The following is an 18057-nucleotide window of genomic DNA, read 5'->3' as shown; positions in this document are numbered from 1 at the left end:
TTATCGCCCGGGATGGTAGCGGCTAGCGCGACCGGCAGTTTAGTGCGCACTATTACGTGCGTTAAACCGCTAATGCAGCTTCGTAAAAGGAGCCCTAAATAAAGCATACTATATAATCCTGAGGCTCTCTATACTAGTCTAATATCCCTAGAACCTTAATTAGGTTTAATTAATCAGCTCAAAAATAAGATGCATACAGTAGTTCAGCAGCAAGAGAGGTGCTATCCAGTCTGTTGCACTGTCACATGCAAGGATTAATTCGTCGAGGGCCCCTAGGCACACAAGTACTCTGATCCCCCTGCCCCTCCCCGCCCCACCATGTGCCCAGGCGGAAACAGGAAGCTGTGTCAGAGGGAAGATTTGGGCAAGCAGCACCGCTTGCACAATTGCAGTTCCCGTTGCCTTTCTTACCTGTGTTTACTTGTCTTACTTTCCGTCGATGGGGGGGGGGGGGGCTGTGTTGCCAATTGGAGTGGGGCCCGCGTTGCCGATTGATGCTGGAGGGGCCCATCACCATTTGGAAAAAACAATGTTGATGCCCTCCTTCATCGGGCCCCCCCTGACCATTTCGGGCTCTAGACACATGCCTACTTGGCCTATTGGTTAATCCTGCCCTGGTCACATGTATGATTATCTCCCACTTGGTGAGAAGTTATGTGTGTGTGTGCTCGCTGAAAACATAATATAAAATCGATTTCTAGACCGCATAACCAAAAAGTTCTATGCGGTTCTCAAAAGATTAATTATTTATCAACAACAAGAAGGAAATACAAGGCAAAGATGGAATACTAATTAGCCGTAAACTTTGAGAACAAGTAGGTTTTAAGTTGTCTTCTAAAATGTAAATAGGAATTTGAGCTCCTAGCTCTCAGAGAATGAGTCCGTTCCCTTGAGACTAGAGTAGCAGTCTTGAAGGAGCCATTGGAGACATTCATAGAGGAGACCTACAAGGATATTGTAAAATGAAGCTCCACCTTCAGGCAGCCAGCCCCTGTGCTGTCTTGGAGGGAGGTCTCCTAAAAGGAGATCATCACCCAGGTGAAGTAGGAAATAATCCTGTAGGCAGGCCCTGCCCACTAGAGGATGCAATATCCTCTTGCACCGAGGATGTATCTCTATGGGCTTCTGTCCAGGAGGGAAAGTTTAGCATAGCTGTTGTAGTTGGTGATTTGATCATTAGGCAGGTAGACGGCTAATGGGCATGAAGATTACTTGGTCACTTGCCTGCCAGGTGTGAAGGTGGCAGACCACACGTGTCACTTAGATAGGAGGAGCCAACTGTCTTGTTTCACATAGGTAAAAATGACATAGGAGAATGTGGTAGAAAGCTGAAATCCAGATCCTCCAGGGTAGCAATTTCAGAAACGCTCCCAGTTCCACGTGCAGGACCCAAGAGACAGGCAGAGCTCCAAAGTCTCAACATGTGGTTGAGGCGATGGTGCAGGGATAAGGGATTAAGATTTGTTAGGAACTGGGCAAGAGCCTCAATAATCACTGAAATAACCTTGAGAAACCAAATCAACAAGGAACCATTTCTCAAATCTCTGTTGTGCATCAGGACTCCAAGAAAGCTTAATGCAGTTTGATGTGGAACGCAGATTTGAAACACAGATCTTTGTCAGCTTTTCCAAAGTTATTTCAGTATATACATAAAACACATAAGGGGCTTGGGGTTGGGTAGGGATTGTTATGGGTTTCTTTTTGTATTCATGTTTGGAAAACTGAGCCTTATGTTGATTACTTGTACTCTCTGTAACTTTATTCTGTTTGGCTCAATAAAAATCATTTGAATATAAATAAAACATATTTAGGTAATCACTAAACAGCCTTGTGTTCTTATGTTCTGGCCTTTTTTTCCTAAAGTGTGCTGAAATCTGGGGAACTTTCCCGTGAGTAAGTCCAGATATAATACATCACTTAAGAGGGATTTTTTTTTTTTAAAATTTGCAGACCCCGTGCTAATGTTCCCATTAGCATGTAGGACCTGCAAAAAATTAGCATAGGCGCACTCACTTAGCCCCCCCCCATTAAGGTGGTGCTAAGTGCTTCAACATTAAGGGCTCCTTTTACTAAGGTACGCTAGGGTTTTTAGCGCACGCAGGATATTACCGTGCACTACGCGACTAGAACTACAATTACATTACATTAGGGATTTCTATTCCGCCATTACCTTGCGGTTCAAGGCGGCTTACAAAAGATTTATAAACGGGGGTAACGATGGAAGAACAGTTGATTTACTAGATTGGTAAAGAGTAGATCTTTTGACATTTTCAGGGGATGGAATTAGAACAGCTTACAAGAGGTATAAAGACGGGGGTTACAATGGAGGCACAATTGTCATTGCTGGGGTAGTAAGAGTGGATCCTTTGTCTATTTTAGCATTGTTAATAGTACGTGAAGTTAGGGCTGTTTCATGAATTTCTTGAAAAGTATAGTTTTTACAGTGGTGCCTCACACAACGAACTTAATTCGTTCCAGGAGCAAGTTTGTTATGCGAAAAGTTCGTTATGTGAAACGCGTTTTCCCATAACAATACATGTTAAAAAAAATAATTCGTTCTGCAGCATAAAATATGCTAAGATGACATAAAAAAAGATAAATTTGTCAAAATGGTGAAAATGGTGGTCTTGCTGAGGCCAAACTCTTTGACGAGGTCACACTGTTTTACCCCACATTCACTCCTTCTAATTATTTCCCGTTTCATTTCAACAGAAATCACCTTCCTGCTTTTTTTAGAAGCCATGATATATAAAAAATATTGAGTTTATCTTAAAAGGACGACTGTATACAGTGAAAGAGGGCAGTTAAGCGCAGTGACTAACGACTGCCTGCAGTGCCTGCGCGGAAGGATGCAATACATCGGCAGCTCGGGCGACTTCGTTGTGTGAAACGAAGTTCGTTGTGTGAAACGAAGTTCGTTGTGTGAAGTTCGTTGTGTGAAACGAAGTTCGTTGTGTGAATCAAGACATGAAGTTCGTTGTGTGCAGCGTTCGTTGTGTGAGGCGTTCGTTATGCGAGGCACCACTGTATTTCTTTTCTGAATGTCTTGTAGTCTGCCGTGGTCATCAGCAGGTTGGAGATCCGGGTATCTAGTTTTGCAGCTTGAGTGGCAAGGAGGCCGTCGTGTAGTTTAGATCGTTTTACTTCTTTGATCAGAGGAGGTATGAATGGGGAATGCGTTTTTCTGTGTCTGATTGTGGATGCTTGGACGAGGCGGTTGTTCAGGTAGGATGGACTGTCTCCGTTTAGGGATTTAAATAACATGCAGTAGAATTTGAATTGTATTCTTTCTTGGATTGGTAGCCAATGTGAGTTGATGTAAGCTTCTGTGATGTGATCGTGTTTTCTCAATAAGTAGATGAGTCTCAATGCTGGCGTTAAGATCTAGCGCTTGCGGCAATTCAGCGCACGCTATTCCGTGAGTTAATGCCCTAACGCACCTTAGTAAAAGGAGCCCTAAGTCTGCATTATCTGGTTAGTTCACATTAATCTTGCTGCATTGCTGGATAATGTGGTGATGCTCATTCCTGGCCCATGACACTCCTCCTCTAAAATTGTTTTAAATAAATTTAGTGAGTGATTAGCAGGCGAAAACAGGCACAATACCGCTAAACACATTAATGTGTTTTGCATTAAGCCTTTTCTTGCTCACTAATAAAAGGACCCCTAAATACATATAAATGACGGCAGATGAAGACCTGAACGGTCCATCCAGTCTGCCCATAAGTTATACCCAATAAAAAATAAATGATTAGATTAACTTGTCTATTCTTTGATATTATTTCTGGGCCGTAGACTGTAAAGTCTGGTATTGACCTAGGTTCCAAATGCTGAAGTTGCCGTCCAAGCTCACTCCAGCCTATCCAGCCATCCCGTTGTTTGCAGGACATCTACCGTAAAGCCAGCCCAGTAACATCCACCTGTTCCATATTGGTGGAGTTCACATTGATGCCCAGCCCATCCTCCACCGAATCCCCATATATGGGACACAGACCGTGCAGGTCTGTCCAATACCGGCCTTAGTTCTTTACTTTACATCCTTCATTTTCTAATTAGAGATCCTCTATTTTTATCCCACACTTTTTTTTGAATTCCATCACCGTTTTCCTCTCCACCACTTCCCTCGGGAGGGCATTCCAGGCATCTACCAACCTCTCCGTGAAGAAGAATTTCCTAACATTGCTCCTAACCCCCCTGTTTTACTAAGGTGCACTATGCGTTTTAGCATGCGCTAAATTTACACGCACGCTAACGCATCCATAGGCTAACATGCATGCATTAGCATTTAGTGTGTGGTTAGGGTGCGCTAATAGTGCGCACTAAAACGCTTAGCGCACCTTTGCAAAAGGAGCCCTAAGTCTTCCTCCCTGTAACCTCAAATTATGTCCTCTAGTTTTACCATTTTTTTCTTCTCTGGAAAAGATTTGTTTCTATATTAATGCCTTTCAAGTATTTAAACAGCTGTACCATATCTCCCCTCTCCCTTCCAGAGTATACATTTTTAGGTCTTCCATTGAAAGAAGGATAGCATATTCTGTAGCTGCTAGAGCATTTTTGCCATTATAATTTTAATCTATTAAAACCTGAAAATACAACAAAGCAAGTTCAAGCATTCGTCCTCCCATGTTTTCTGTACTGATTGCCAATTTTGTTAAAAAAAAGGTACTTTGCCTATTTTTCCATTTTTTAAGGATTTTTTGACTTTGTTGCAAGTGTAATTATGTTCAGCTATTAACTCCCTTAGTTGCAAAAGGTTTATTTTTCTTGTTCAGCCTACAGAACTTTACACCATTTCGATGTGATGGCTTCTTTGTGAGTACTTTTCGTGCTATTGATCACATCTGACCTTTCCATTTACAATGCCATTGATTTCCCACAAGCCCTGGACGGCTGCTGGTAACTTTGATCTTCCTACCATCACCGTATTTCTTGTTCTCTCGTTAAAAAAAAAGAAACTCATCAACTTTTATCGACAGAGCTGAGATCCTCACATAAGAATTATTAGAAAGTTGCTCGAGGTCTCTAACCAGCCTGAATTAAGTTACTGAGAAACTAAAATATTTTTGGGTATTATTTTTTTTGTATGGTTAAATGTTTTTATTGATGATGATTAAGAACATATAAGCTGGACAAACAAATACAGAGCAAAAAGTTAGCTAGGCAAATTTAAAAAAAAACATCAGTGGTATGTCACCGAACATTAACCCTTAGCTCCCCGTCTCCGAAAACCACCACCTTCAGAAAGCCATGCTAATTGTACTAGGATCCTGGACTCATATGGGCCCTGGAGATCGGTAGCAAACAGCACGTCTCCCTCCCCACCCCCCGTACCCTCTAGCTCCCTCCTCTCCCAAATTCTAGCTAAAAAGTGCCAAGAATATAAAGAAAGCCCAGCAACGGTGAACAAAGTTCAATGTCAGAGCAGACCTCTATTGAGCAGAGGAGGGTACCCACCCAACCTCCCTTCCCGCTACACCTACCCAACTATCAAAAGCCTGAGTATTTATTTTTTTTAATATTGTTTATTTATCCCATGGGGATCCTAAGCAGTTTACATTGAATAGTAGTCAGGTACTCTGAGGCCCTCTTTTACTAAGGTACGCTAAATGATTAGCATGCGATAATTGAATTATTACGCGCTAAACACTAATGCATGCATGTTAGTCTATGGATGGGTTAGTGTTTAGCGCACGCTAAAGCTAATCGGTTAGTGCACCTTAGTAAAAGAGGGGGGGTAAATGATCTCCCCTTCTGTCCCAGTGGGCTCACAATCTAACTATGGTACATGGGGCAATGGAGGGTTAAGTGATTTGTCCAGGGTCACAGGGAGTTATGCTAGGGTTAAGCCTGAATCTGCAGGGTGCTGAGGCAGCAGCTCTAACCACTAGGCCATGCCTCTACTTCTTCATGCAAATAAGTCTTATATTACCTATTATACCCCCCTCTTTTACTAATGCATAGCGCGGGTTTTAGCACCGGCAGCGTTGGGGCAGTTACTGCCGCTGTTGGCACTAAAGCCCACGCTATGCGTTAGTAAAAGCGAGCAATAGTTTTTAAATTAGATTTTATAAATTAAAATCCACATCAACATGCAGCCTAATGTTCTCAGGAGGCATCTTAAAAGGGTCAGAGTCCTCTTCCCTTCCCCCTTCTTCTTCTCTCTAGCAGAGGCATTTCCCCAACCATAACCCCCTTCCCCTGAAGGTACTTGGCAAAACTTTAATCCAAGTCCCTACTCCACCTTCCATAATCCACATTAATAAACCTCTAATTGTTATTCCAGAAGTGCCCACTTACGCACATGAATTGCTAGGATACCACCATTTATGCATCTTTCTGCTTTCTGAAACTAGGTCGCTCATGCATACTTGAGACTCATATTTTCCTATTATCTATTTCTTGTGTAATAAGTTGTACCCTCACTTCTTGTATTCTGTAATTCGATGATTGTCCAGCCCTCTTCGATGTGAACCGCCTAGAAGTCATTTGACTATGGCGGTATAGAAGAATAAATTTATTATTATTATTATTACAGAATTATCCCTTTCATGCAGGAATTATAACCACATTAACTGTTAATACAAGAATGTGCTAACAATGAGTATTCACTAATTCATATTTGCAGTTACTGTTCATGAGTAGCAAACTTAGGGGTCCTTTTACTAAGGCGTGCTATCTGATTTAGTGCGCAGTAAATGCTAAGGAACACATTATATTCTATGGGCGCTCTAATATTTAGCGTGCGCTAAATCGGTTAGCGTGCCTTAGTAAAAGGACCCCTTAATGTGTGATATCAACAAAGCATAGCGTGTGTGGTAACCGTTGAGGTCAGACCCAGCATCTTCCCATACAGCAGTGGTCTCCAACATGTGGCTCCAGGGCTGCATTCGGTCCCCGAAGTCCTCGATTGTGGCCCTCAAACGGTTTGCAGAAATGCTGTAAATGCGTTAATTTCAGTCCTGCTCACTCGATATATTAACTGCAAACAATCTTTTAAGCCTGTTCCTCAGGTGTCTCATTTATGGAATTTGCTACTGTTGAAAATTCAAAATAAGGTGTAAGTTCTTAAAATATATCATTGAAGTACTAGGGAATCAGTATTAGTATTAATTTTTAATGTTTAATAGTCTGAACAAGCAGGCCAAGGCAGCTTCCAAAATTATTAGTATGTGTAAGCTTGAAATCTTCTGGCGGCCCTCAGAGCTTTCTCGTATTCATACTGTGGCCCTTTATATGAAAAAGGTTGAATTAAATAGATTCACCGTACATTAACTGAATTGCAGATAATGAAGATATCGCTTAACACTACTTCAAGTTGGTAAACGGTGGCACAAAAGTAAAAAAATAAAATAAAATTACACATAGTTCTGTTCCTTACTCCAGTCATGGTACATGGGCCTGTCGTGCCACTAGGGCATGCACACATCTAAGAATCTGAAAGCTTTGCCATCGGTGGTTTCACTAGCACCAGGGCAGACAGGTTTCAGTGGAGATGTCAGACTAATGATGTACCACCCATCTGGACATACGAACATAAGATTTGCCGCTGCTGGTCAGACCAGTGGTCCATAGTGCCCAGCAGTCTGCTCACGGCCCTTAGGTCAAAGACCAGTGCCCTGTTTGAGTCTAGCCTTACCTGCGTATATTCTGTTCCAGCAGGAAATTATCCAACCTTTTCTTGAATCCCTGAAGGGTGCTTTCCCCTATAACAGCCTCCGGAAGAGCGTTCCAGATTTCTCCCACTCTCTGGGTAAAGAGAACTCCTTTACGTTTGTACGGAATCTATTCCCTTTTAACTTTAGCGAGTGCCTTCTCGTTCTCTTCACCTTGGAGAGGATGAACAATCTCTCTTTCTCTACTAAGTCAATTCCCTTCAATATCTTGAATGTTTTGATCATGTCCCCTCTCAGTCTTCTCTTTTCAAGGGAGAAGAGGCCTAGTTTCTCTGGTACTGGAGGTGGAGGATCGCCTGGGATAGGCATGGGAGATTTCTTAGAGAGAGGAAGAGATAATGGTTACTGTGGATGGGCAGACTGGATGGGCCATTTGGCCTTTATCTGCCATCATGTTTCTATGAGGACTTAAGAGTTTGTTATCCAATTTATTTGTATGTAAATCTCAGGATCATGCACAAATTTGGGCACCATTTCTAAAATCTGTAGGTAAGCGCTTAACATACTTTAGTAAAAGGTTCCAAGTTACATGCTCCTAGACACAACATATGCAAAGATATTTGTAAAATCTGTTTATAAAAAAAGATTATTATATAAGCTAGAATTGATTTTTTTTTTTTGCCTTTGCTTGAGTTTGTAGCTTTACAATTGTATTACTTTTAATGACCTTTATGTTGAATAGTCTATTGCAACAAAAATAAGATTATCTTTTTACAAACTCATCTCAGGGGAGCTACAAAACATTGCCATAATAAAAAAAACATGCCCCATTGCTTAATTTTCAGTTCCTAGATGTCTGACATTAGAAAAAAAGCACTTGCTATTTAGACTCACAAACTAGTCTTTAAAACTATGGTTTGCTGAGAATTCCAGGAGGAAATAGATGTTACTATTTGACATTTCTGGGCTCAGGTCTGCCAAATTCAGCGGTGTACTAAAAAGACAAATCATTGAGATATATGGGGCGCCTGGAGCAGGGTAGCAAGGGAAGGAGGCACCCAGGGCAGTGGCATTCGACATCGTAACGATGTGCGACTCCCATGATCTTCCCTATCGCGCATGCCCCCTCCCTTGTACCTCTTCCCCATCACATCCCCCATGTACCTCTTCCTTGTCATGCTTCCCCCCTAGTATATCTCTTTAAAATCTTCAGCAACAGTGATCAGCATCTCCTAACTGCTGCTTGCGCCGGCCTCAGCTCTCTCTCTAACGTCTAGAAAACAAAATAAATAAATGAATGAATGAATATTAGAATAAATAAAATAAACTCCAACTACCCACATTCCTGTGTCCTCTCTGTGGAGCATCTTTGGCTAAAATTCTGAACTAATGTTAACTTCATAAATAATTCTTGACTTCATTTGACAAACTCTCTTGCCTCCAACCTTCACCATCTTTTTGCCAATCTGAAGTCCCTTCTCCTCAAAGTGCCGCCATCGCTAACTCTAATCCCCAAATCCCCACCTCCTTTTGCTTTCTGCCCAGAATATAATGCGGAATGGGAAGAGTGAGAGTAACCGAAGCAGAGCAATTCTTTCCTCAGGCACTATGAATGCTGTCTAGATAGCGTCTCTAACCTCAATTGACAGGGGGAGCAGAGGTACAAGAAATACAATTTTTTTGTGTGTGATATAAGAAATACCTTATTCTGGTGGGTTCAAGTCTTTTGTTTTCAAGATTTTCACAGTTGGAAACTCCTTGCATGGTTTTAACAGATGGTAATCTCTGAAATCTCTATTTGATTCATTTGTTTCGTATGACCTTATGCTAGATGGCTGTATTACATCAGAACACAGAAGATTTAGAATCAGAAAATAATATTAAATATTGAACTAGGCCAGTTACTGGGAAGACTTGCATGGTCTGTGTCTGTATATGGCCGTTTGGTGGAGGATGGGCAGGGGAGGGCTTCAATGGCTGGGAGGGTGTAGATGGGCTGGAGTAAGTCTTAACAGAGATTTCGGCAGTTGGAACCCAAGCATACTACCGGGTAAAGCTTTGGATTCTTGCCCAGAAATAGCTAAGAAGAAAAAATAAAAAAATTTAAATTGAATCAGGTTGGGCAGACTGGATGGACCATTCGGGTCTTTATCTGCCGTCATCTACTATGTTACTATGTTACTATCTAAAAACACAGAAGCAGGGAGGTCAGCATTCTCTCCCTTCTGTAATAAAGATAGGCTGCTTCCAAATGAGGACATGCCACATATGATATGTACTGTACAATATTATATTCATTATATATATCTATATATATAAAATCGGAGGTATGTATGTGTGTATGTGTGTGTGTATGTGTGTATGTGCCGCGATCACGCAAAAACAGCTTGACCGATTTGAACGAAACTTGGTATGCAGATCCCTCACTACCTGGGATGATATGTTCTGGGGGTCTCGCGGCCCACCTGCACACGTGGGCAGAGCTACAAACAGAAAATCAGATTTCACCCATTCATGTCAATGGAAAAAATGTAAAAAGCAGCCATTCTCACAGTAATTCAAAAACGGCTTGACCGATTTGAACGAAACTTGGTATGCAGATCCCTCACTACCTGGGGTGATATGTTCTGGGGGTCTCGCGGCCCACCTGCACACGTGGGCAGAGCTACAAACAGAAAATCAGATTTCACCCATTCATGTCAATGGAAAAAATGTAAAAAGCTGCCATTCTCACTGTAATTCAACAACGGCTTGACCGATTTGAACGAAACTTGGTATGCAGATCCCTCACTACCTGGGGTGATATGTTCTGGGGGTCTCGCGGCCCACCTGCACACGTGGGCGGAGCTACAAACAGAAAATCAGATTTCACCCATTCATGTCAATTGAAAAAATGTAAAAAGCTGCCATTCTCACTGTAATTCAAAAACGGCTTGACCGATTTGAACGAAACTTGGTATGCAGATCCCTCATTACCTGGCGTGATATGTTCTGGGGGTCTCGCGGCCCACCTGCACACGTGGGCGGAGCTTCAAACAGAAAATCAGATTTCACCCATCATATCAATGGAAAAAATGTAAAAAGCTGCCATTCTCACAGTAATTCAACAACGGCTTGACCGATTTGAACGAAACTTGGTATGCAGATCCCTCACTACCTGGGGTGATATGTTCTGGGGGTCTCGCGGCCCACCTGCACACGTGGGCGGAGCTATAAACAGAAAATCAGATTTCACCCATTCATGTCAATGGAAAAAATGTAAAAAGCTGCCATTCTCACAGTAATTCAAAAACGGCTTGACCGATTTGAACGAAACTTGGTATGCAGATCCCTCACTACCTGGGGTGATATGTTCTGGGGGTCTCGCGGCCCACAACTCTATGTTGTTTGCTCAAGGGTGGGTTCACCCAATATTTTATATGTTCTTGATCCTGGAGGTGAAACTAAAAATTTTGTTTATAATCAAGTTTTGCGTTAGTTGTATTGTATTCATTTTGTCAAATATTTCACATTATAATTTGAATATATGTGTGTGTGTGTATGTATGTATGTTCCAGCATAACTCTTCAATGCATGGACAGATTTCAACCAAACTTGACATACACATTACTTACTATCTGAGGACAAACACTGTGGGGGTGGGAAGGGGGGGGATATGTAAAAATGATTGAAAATGACAGATTTTAGTATCTACCCCATAGTGTTTTTGGGCTCACAGATGAATACTCACCATAACTCTGAAACGCATGGAGAGATTTCAACCAAACTTGGTACACATATGACTTACTATCTGGGGAAAAATATTGTGCAGGTGGGACGGGGTAAAATACTGTGGGGGTGGGAAGAGGGTGATATGTTAAAATTATCAAAAGCGACAGATATTAATGTCCAACCCATAGTTTTCAGGCTCGCAGAGATGAATACCGACACTCCCGATGCCGTTTAAGTCTAAGTTCAGCCCCATAGAGAGGGGCATTCCTTTGGGACATGTAGAGGGTAGGGGGTTGGGACATGTGGGGGGGTAACGTGGTTGGTGGGACATGTGGGACATAGGGGGGTGGGACATGTAGGGGGTTGGACATTTTGGGATAAATAAATATCCGGGCAACGCCGGGTTATCAGCTAGTTATATTATATTTCATGTCTGAGGTATTCTTCAAAGCAGCAACAGCTTCCTTATGACGCACATCCTACAGGTTGCTGTTATTTACCTGGAGAGAGGGGAAGAGAAGAAAATGCGGACAGTGTACACCAGATGTTTTCTGTAGTCTTCCCCCCTCTTTTACTAAGGTGCGCTAACCGATTAGTGCAAGCTAATTGCTAATACATCCATAGACTAACATGCATGCGTTAGAGTTTAGCATGCACTAAATCGATTAGCGCACGCTAATCAGTTAGCACACCTTAGTAAAAGAGGGCCTTTGAATGTATTCAGCATACCCCAGGCCCTGCCTCTGCGTTTTGGATGCTACTAGCCTGTCTACCCACGTGGTTCCAACCCTCAGCATTCTACATTTTAAGTGTTCCCTGAGGAAGGCGTTGTTATATGCCGAAACAGGGATCCTTGTTGGGACAATTATTGTTACAATAAAGACTTTATCATTAGTTGAAAAGACACCGCCCTTGCCTCTTCTGTTTGACTAAGTATAAGTGTACCAAAGTAATATATAAGTTGTAAGTTATTGATTCTATAGCTTTGTGTTTTGATTGTGTAGCATGTTATTAACTCTGTAATGTACATTTCTCTGTTCCTGAAAACTTTGTGTATGTATCCTTGTAACTCGTCCTGGGCTGGGGAGACGGGCTATAAAAATGAATAGATAAATAAATTACATGAGGATGAAAAGGAAGGTGTGTGTGTGCTATTCGAAAGGGTACTACTCGAAAGGGTCCAGAGAAGAGCCACTAAGATGGTTAAGGGGCTGGAGGAGTTGCCGTACAGCGAAAGATTAGAGAAACTGGGCCTCTTCTCCCAGTACTGAAAGGAATAGACTTAGTAGATAAGGACAGGTTGTTTACCCTCTCCAAGGTAGGCAGAACAAGAGGGCACTCTCTAAAGTTGAAAGGGGATAGATTCCGTACAAACGTAAGGAAGTTCTTCACCCAGAGAGTGGTAGAAAACTGGAATGCTCTTCCGGAGTCTGTCATAGGGGAATACACCCTCCAGGGATTCAAGACAAAGTTAGACAAGTTCCTGATGAACCAGAACGTACACAGGTAAGGCTAGGCTCAATTAGGGCACTGGTCTTTGACCTAAGGGCCGTCGCGTGAGCAGACTGCTGGGCATGATTGACCACTGGTCTGACCCAGCAGCGGCAATTCTTATGTTCATGCACAGTGAGGAATCCTTCCTGTGATATTTCAAGGCAGAGTACAGGAGTGGTTTGCCATTGTCTTCTCCTGTGTAGTGTTTGACTCCACTATGTTGCTGCTGCCCAATATAGGACCCTACAGCCTACAGTACTTGATATTCCCCAGCGGTCCACCATCCAGGCCTGACCCTGCTTAGCTTCTGATAGAAGGAGTGGGCCTACCCAGGGAAGCCAGGCCATAGGCTGAAAAGGATGTTAAAGATTCATAATATAAACAATTACAGCAGTGGTCTCAAACTTGTGGCCCGGGGGCCACATGCGGCCCGCCAGGTACTATTTTGAGGTCCTCGGTATGTTTATCATAATCACAAAAGTAAAATAAAACAGTTTCTTGATCATATGTCTCTTTAGCTATAAATGACAATATTATTATTAAGGCTTGGCCAAAAGGAAAGATTTATAAACTATGAAGAGTTTTACCTCATGCAAAATTGTCATTTCTTTAATAAGACATTAACTATTTTTTCTGCGGCCCTCCAAGTACCTACAAATCCAAAATGTGGCCCTGCAAAGGGTTTGAGTTTGAGACCACTGAATTACAGAGATGAAGTGTTATGGATCACAAGAGGAGGGAAACATTCAAGGAAGGGTTAAACTATCATTAATTAAATGTTTATTTACATTAGCATGATAAACTGCGTATTGCACTGATATACCACTCATTAATGGCATGAATCTTCCTTTTAAAGCAGGTGTAAAACTTGTCTGTGGTTCTAGATTTGGGCCTTAATAAAGAACCTCAGATTAAAACAGTGTCAAACTCCCACACCAAAACTGCCCTCTGTTTCAGCAAAATATGTTTGATTTAATTGTTCATGCTTCTGTTAACTCTAGGTTCCGTTATTATAAGATGCTACATCCTGGTTTCCCTTAAGAAAGCCACTTAAAAATTACAACTCATGCACAATAAAGCAGCTGGACTTTTAACAGACTCCCGCTTGAAAGGCATTACACTGACTCTAAGGAAGTTACATTGACTACCAGTTTCCTTTAGGGTACAATTTCAGTTAATCACAATGGGTTTAAAAAAAAATGCTTTATGACGTGTGGCCTAGTTATCTGAAGGAGAGGCTGCTTACCAAATAGATCTATGATTGATGCCCTTTTCGTACCTCTTTCCCCAAAGGAAATAACGTTAACAATGACACAGAATGCCTACTTCTGGAACTTGATTCCAAAACAAATTTGTTTAATTAGAGATATACTAAATTTAGGCATTAATTAAACCTTGTTTATTTAAATCAAGTTTTAGTGCAAATGTAATCAAGTTTTAGTAGACTTTAGCTGTTACCTCGCTTTTAGTGAATGATGGAGATTTGAAGCACAATTTGAAATAAATGTGGAGGGCCATGTTCTATAGGATGTCTAAGTCCAACTTCAGATGTTTCCCTTAAGACAGGGGTGTCAATGTCCCTCCTCGAGGGCTGCAATCCAGTTGGGTTTTCAAATATGCATGAGATCTATTAGCATACAATGAAAGCAGTGCATGCAAATAGATCTCATGCATATTCATTGGGGAAATCCTGAAAACCCAACTGGATTGCGGCCCTTGAGGAGGGACTTTGACACCCTGCCTTAAGACGTCTAAATATCAGGTAGAAAAAATAGCCATTTTCGAACCCGCAAAACGTCTAAACTTTTTTTTTAACTTTAAATGGCCCAGCTATGTTTTGTCTAGCTAAATGTTGTTATTTTTATGCCATTATCAGAAAACAAATGTCCAAACAAGCCATTTGCATGTAGGAGGAGCCAGCATTTTTATTTTTTTTAATTTATAAATTTAGTAGTTTACAATATCAAAAGATACCAAGGATAAAGGTTATTTACAACAAATTAAACAATATTTATACAACACAAGCATTCCTTTTCAAGCCCACAAAAAATGGAGAGGCAAACAACTTTCCGATTAACAAAAATAAAGAAAACTAAGAATTGGTTCCGATTGATAAGAATCTTAACCAATCCATACTATTTGGGAATCTTACATCCACCAATTTCTCAGTAATGAACCATCAAAACAATTAGGAAAAATCATTTCCTGTTCTCGAGCTATCAGAAACTGTTGTAATTGAATAGGATCCCAGAATACATATTCGATGTCTTGTAATTTAACAAGACATTTGCCTGGAAATTTTAGGTAAAAAGATGCCTCAAGAGCTAAGACTCTTGTTCTTAATTTCAAAAATTCTTTCCTTTTTAGTTGCGTAGCTCTTGAGACATCAGGAAAAATTCTGACCAAATCTCCACAAAATTTTGTCAACCTATTTGGAGCCAGCATTTTTAATGGACTGGCCAACACAGACCATCTCTATTTGATTCATTTGTTTCTTAAGCTAGATGGCTGTATTACATCTAAGAACACAGAAGCAAGGAGCATTCTCTCCTTTCTGGTTACAAACTTGTAATAAAGATAAAATATTTTAGGCTGCTTCAAAATGAGGACAAGCTTGAAGAGCAGTGGGGCACCCTAGGGGGCACTGCTGTGAACTTCACATTAAGGATGCCAGGTACACGTCTCCATAACCTCCATACGTTATATGGTGAGACCTCCAAAACTCCTCCAAAACCTACTATACCCACCTGTCTAACACCCCAATAGACCTCATGCCTGCAGGTGTCACCTATATATCAGTACAGTGGGTTTTTGGTGGGATATAGGATAGAAAGTATGAAAAGATGGACTGGAGACCCTGGGAGGAGACTTAAGAGAAGATAGGGGACAGCAAAGAGTTCAGAGAAGGAGAGTTAAAAGAAGATAGAGTGGACACCCTGGAAGAAGTGCAAAATATGAAAAAGGATCTGCAAAAGTTAGAATAGTCTAATGTTTAGCAATTAAAATTCAATGCAAAGAAGTACAGAGTGAGGCACTTGGGGAGTAGAAATTTGAGAGAGCCGTATGTGCTTGGAGATGAGAGGTTGATACACACCAATGGGGAGAGGGACTTTGGGGTGATAGTGTCTGATGATCTGAAGGCAACGAAACAGTGTGACAAGACAGTGGCTGTAGCCAAAAAAATGCTAGGCTATATAGAGAGAAGCATAACCAGAAGAATAAAGGAGATGTTGATACCCCTGCACAAGTCATTGGTGAGGCCCCACTTGGAGTATTGTATTCAGTTTTGGAGGCCGTATCTGGCAAAAGATGTAAAAAGACTTGAAATGGTACAGAGGAAGGCAATGAAAATGGTATGGGGCTTGCACCAAAAGACGTGAGAAGAGACCGGAAGACTTGAATATGTGTTCGCTAGAGGAGAGGATGGACAGGGGAGATATGATACAGATGTTTAAATACTTGAAAGAAACAGAAACAAATCTTTTCCAGAGAAGGGAAAATGGTAAAACTAGAGGACATTAATCTGGGTTGCAGGTAAATTTAGGAGTAATATCTGATCTTTTTTTCATGGTTGATGCCTTGAATGTCCTCTTGAGGGTGGTTGTCATGAAAACAGTGATAGAATTTAAAAAAAACCATGGGATGAACACAGAGGATCTCTAATTAGAAAATAAATGGTATAAAAAAACAAAACTTTAAATGGTTGCATGTGTGTTTTGATGTATCAGATGTCTGATGCTTAGATGATGACTCTGGGAGTGAAGAATTAAGGCCGATACTGGTCAGACTTGCACAATCTGTGTCCTATATATGGCAATTCGGTTTAGGATGGGCTGGTGAGGGCTTCAGTGAAAACTCCAGTCATTTGGAATGTGAGGGTACTGCCAGGCAGACGTTTGCAGTCTAAGTCCTGCAAATGACAAAAATGGTTTGGATAGGCTGGAGAGAACGTCAACGGCAGCTCCAGTAGTTAGAACCTAAGGACAGTACCGAACGGACTTCTGCAGTCTATGTCCTAGAAATGTCAAAGAGACAATTTCATCAGGATTTAATAAACTAAACTAAATTTAAACTTAAGTTTATAGACTGGGTCATCTCCATAGAAAATGGAGCTCGACTCGGTTAACAATCATAAACTAGAAGGCAAGTATCTCTGAATCCTTTATTCTTTTGAAATTTAAATTCATTCCCTCTGCTTGCCCATTTCATTTCATAAGCAATTGAACATCGGGTGCATACTCATGAACATCAGAAATTATAAGATAAATTGAAATGTCTTTGATTTACCATTGCTAGACTTTTAACCGTAATATTTTAAAGACTTTGTAGGTAGATAAGGGAAACAAACAAAAAGTTCTAAACCTTTTAGAAGACCATGCTGTTAACAATTTGCTACAATAGATGATTTCAACATTTTGGCAGCAGTACAGACGATCCAGAGTTAAGAAGTTTCAAATATAGCAGAGGGATTTAATCCCTTTAATGGTATATATTATGCACATGGAGATGAAACTCTGATGTACCGGAGAATGGCCACTGCTTAGCAACTGGCATTGACAACAGGGAAACCTGGGTTTGATTCCTTATCAGAACTGGCAACTAACTTCAGGTTGCCAGCAACAGCGTGAGTCAGTCCTGCTTAATTTTCCTGCTCTAAGATTTCTATAATTTCTCGTTTGCATCAGTACAAATGCATATAGAACAAATATAAAACAAGAGAAATGGCTTCCGGTATCACATGACTTGGAGATTCTTGTCAAAACAAAACACACTCCAAAGAAACTGCCACAACCTAAACTAGATACTACAAAAAGGCAGAATAGTCAAAGGTTCCAGAAAGGGGTCGCTCAGAGGAAATGAAACACCCAATCACACTAAGCCACAAAATATTTTATATATGTATGGGGAGCCCTCAGTGTGTCCGAGCAGCAATGGGAGACAAGCTCCAATGCTTCACAAACCAGGCAGAGGATGCCAACCCCCACCCATACACCATCACTGGGCCCCCCAATGTGTGCAGTAATCAAATAAAGTGAAATCACTCTAAACTCAAAGCAACTATAAATATAAATAGGGTGAGAACAAAGCAAACCTCTAAGCGGCCCCTCTAAGCGGTTCTAATTTATATTTTAGAGTGATTTCACTTTATTTGATTACTGCACACATTGGGGGCCCCAGTGATGGTGTGTGGGTGGGGGTTGTCAACCTCTGCCTGGTTTGTGAAGCATTGGAGCTTGTC

The sequence above is a fragment of the Geotrypetes seraphini genome, chromosome 1 (genome assembly GCF_902459505.1).
Source record: "Geotrypetes seraphini chromosome 1, aGeoSer1.1, whole genome shotgun sequence".
Taxonomy (NCBI): domain Eukaryota; kingdom Metazoa; phylum Chordata; class Amphibia; order Gymnophiona; family Dermophiidae; genus Geotrypetes; species Geotrypetes seraphini.
The sequence above is the reverse complement of the archived record's forward strand: the minus strand, read 5'-3'. Positions refer to the sequence as shown.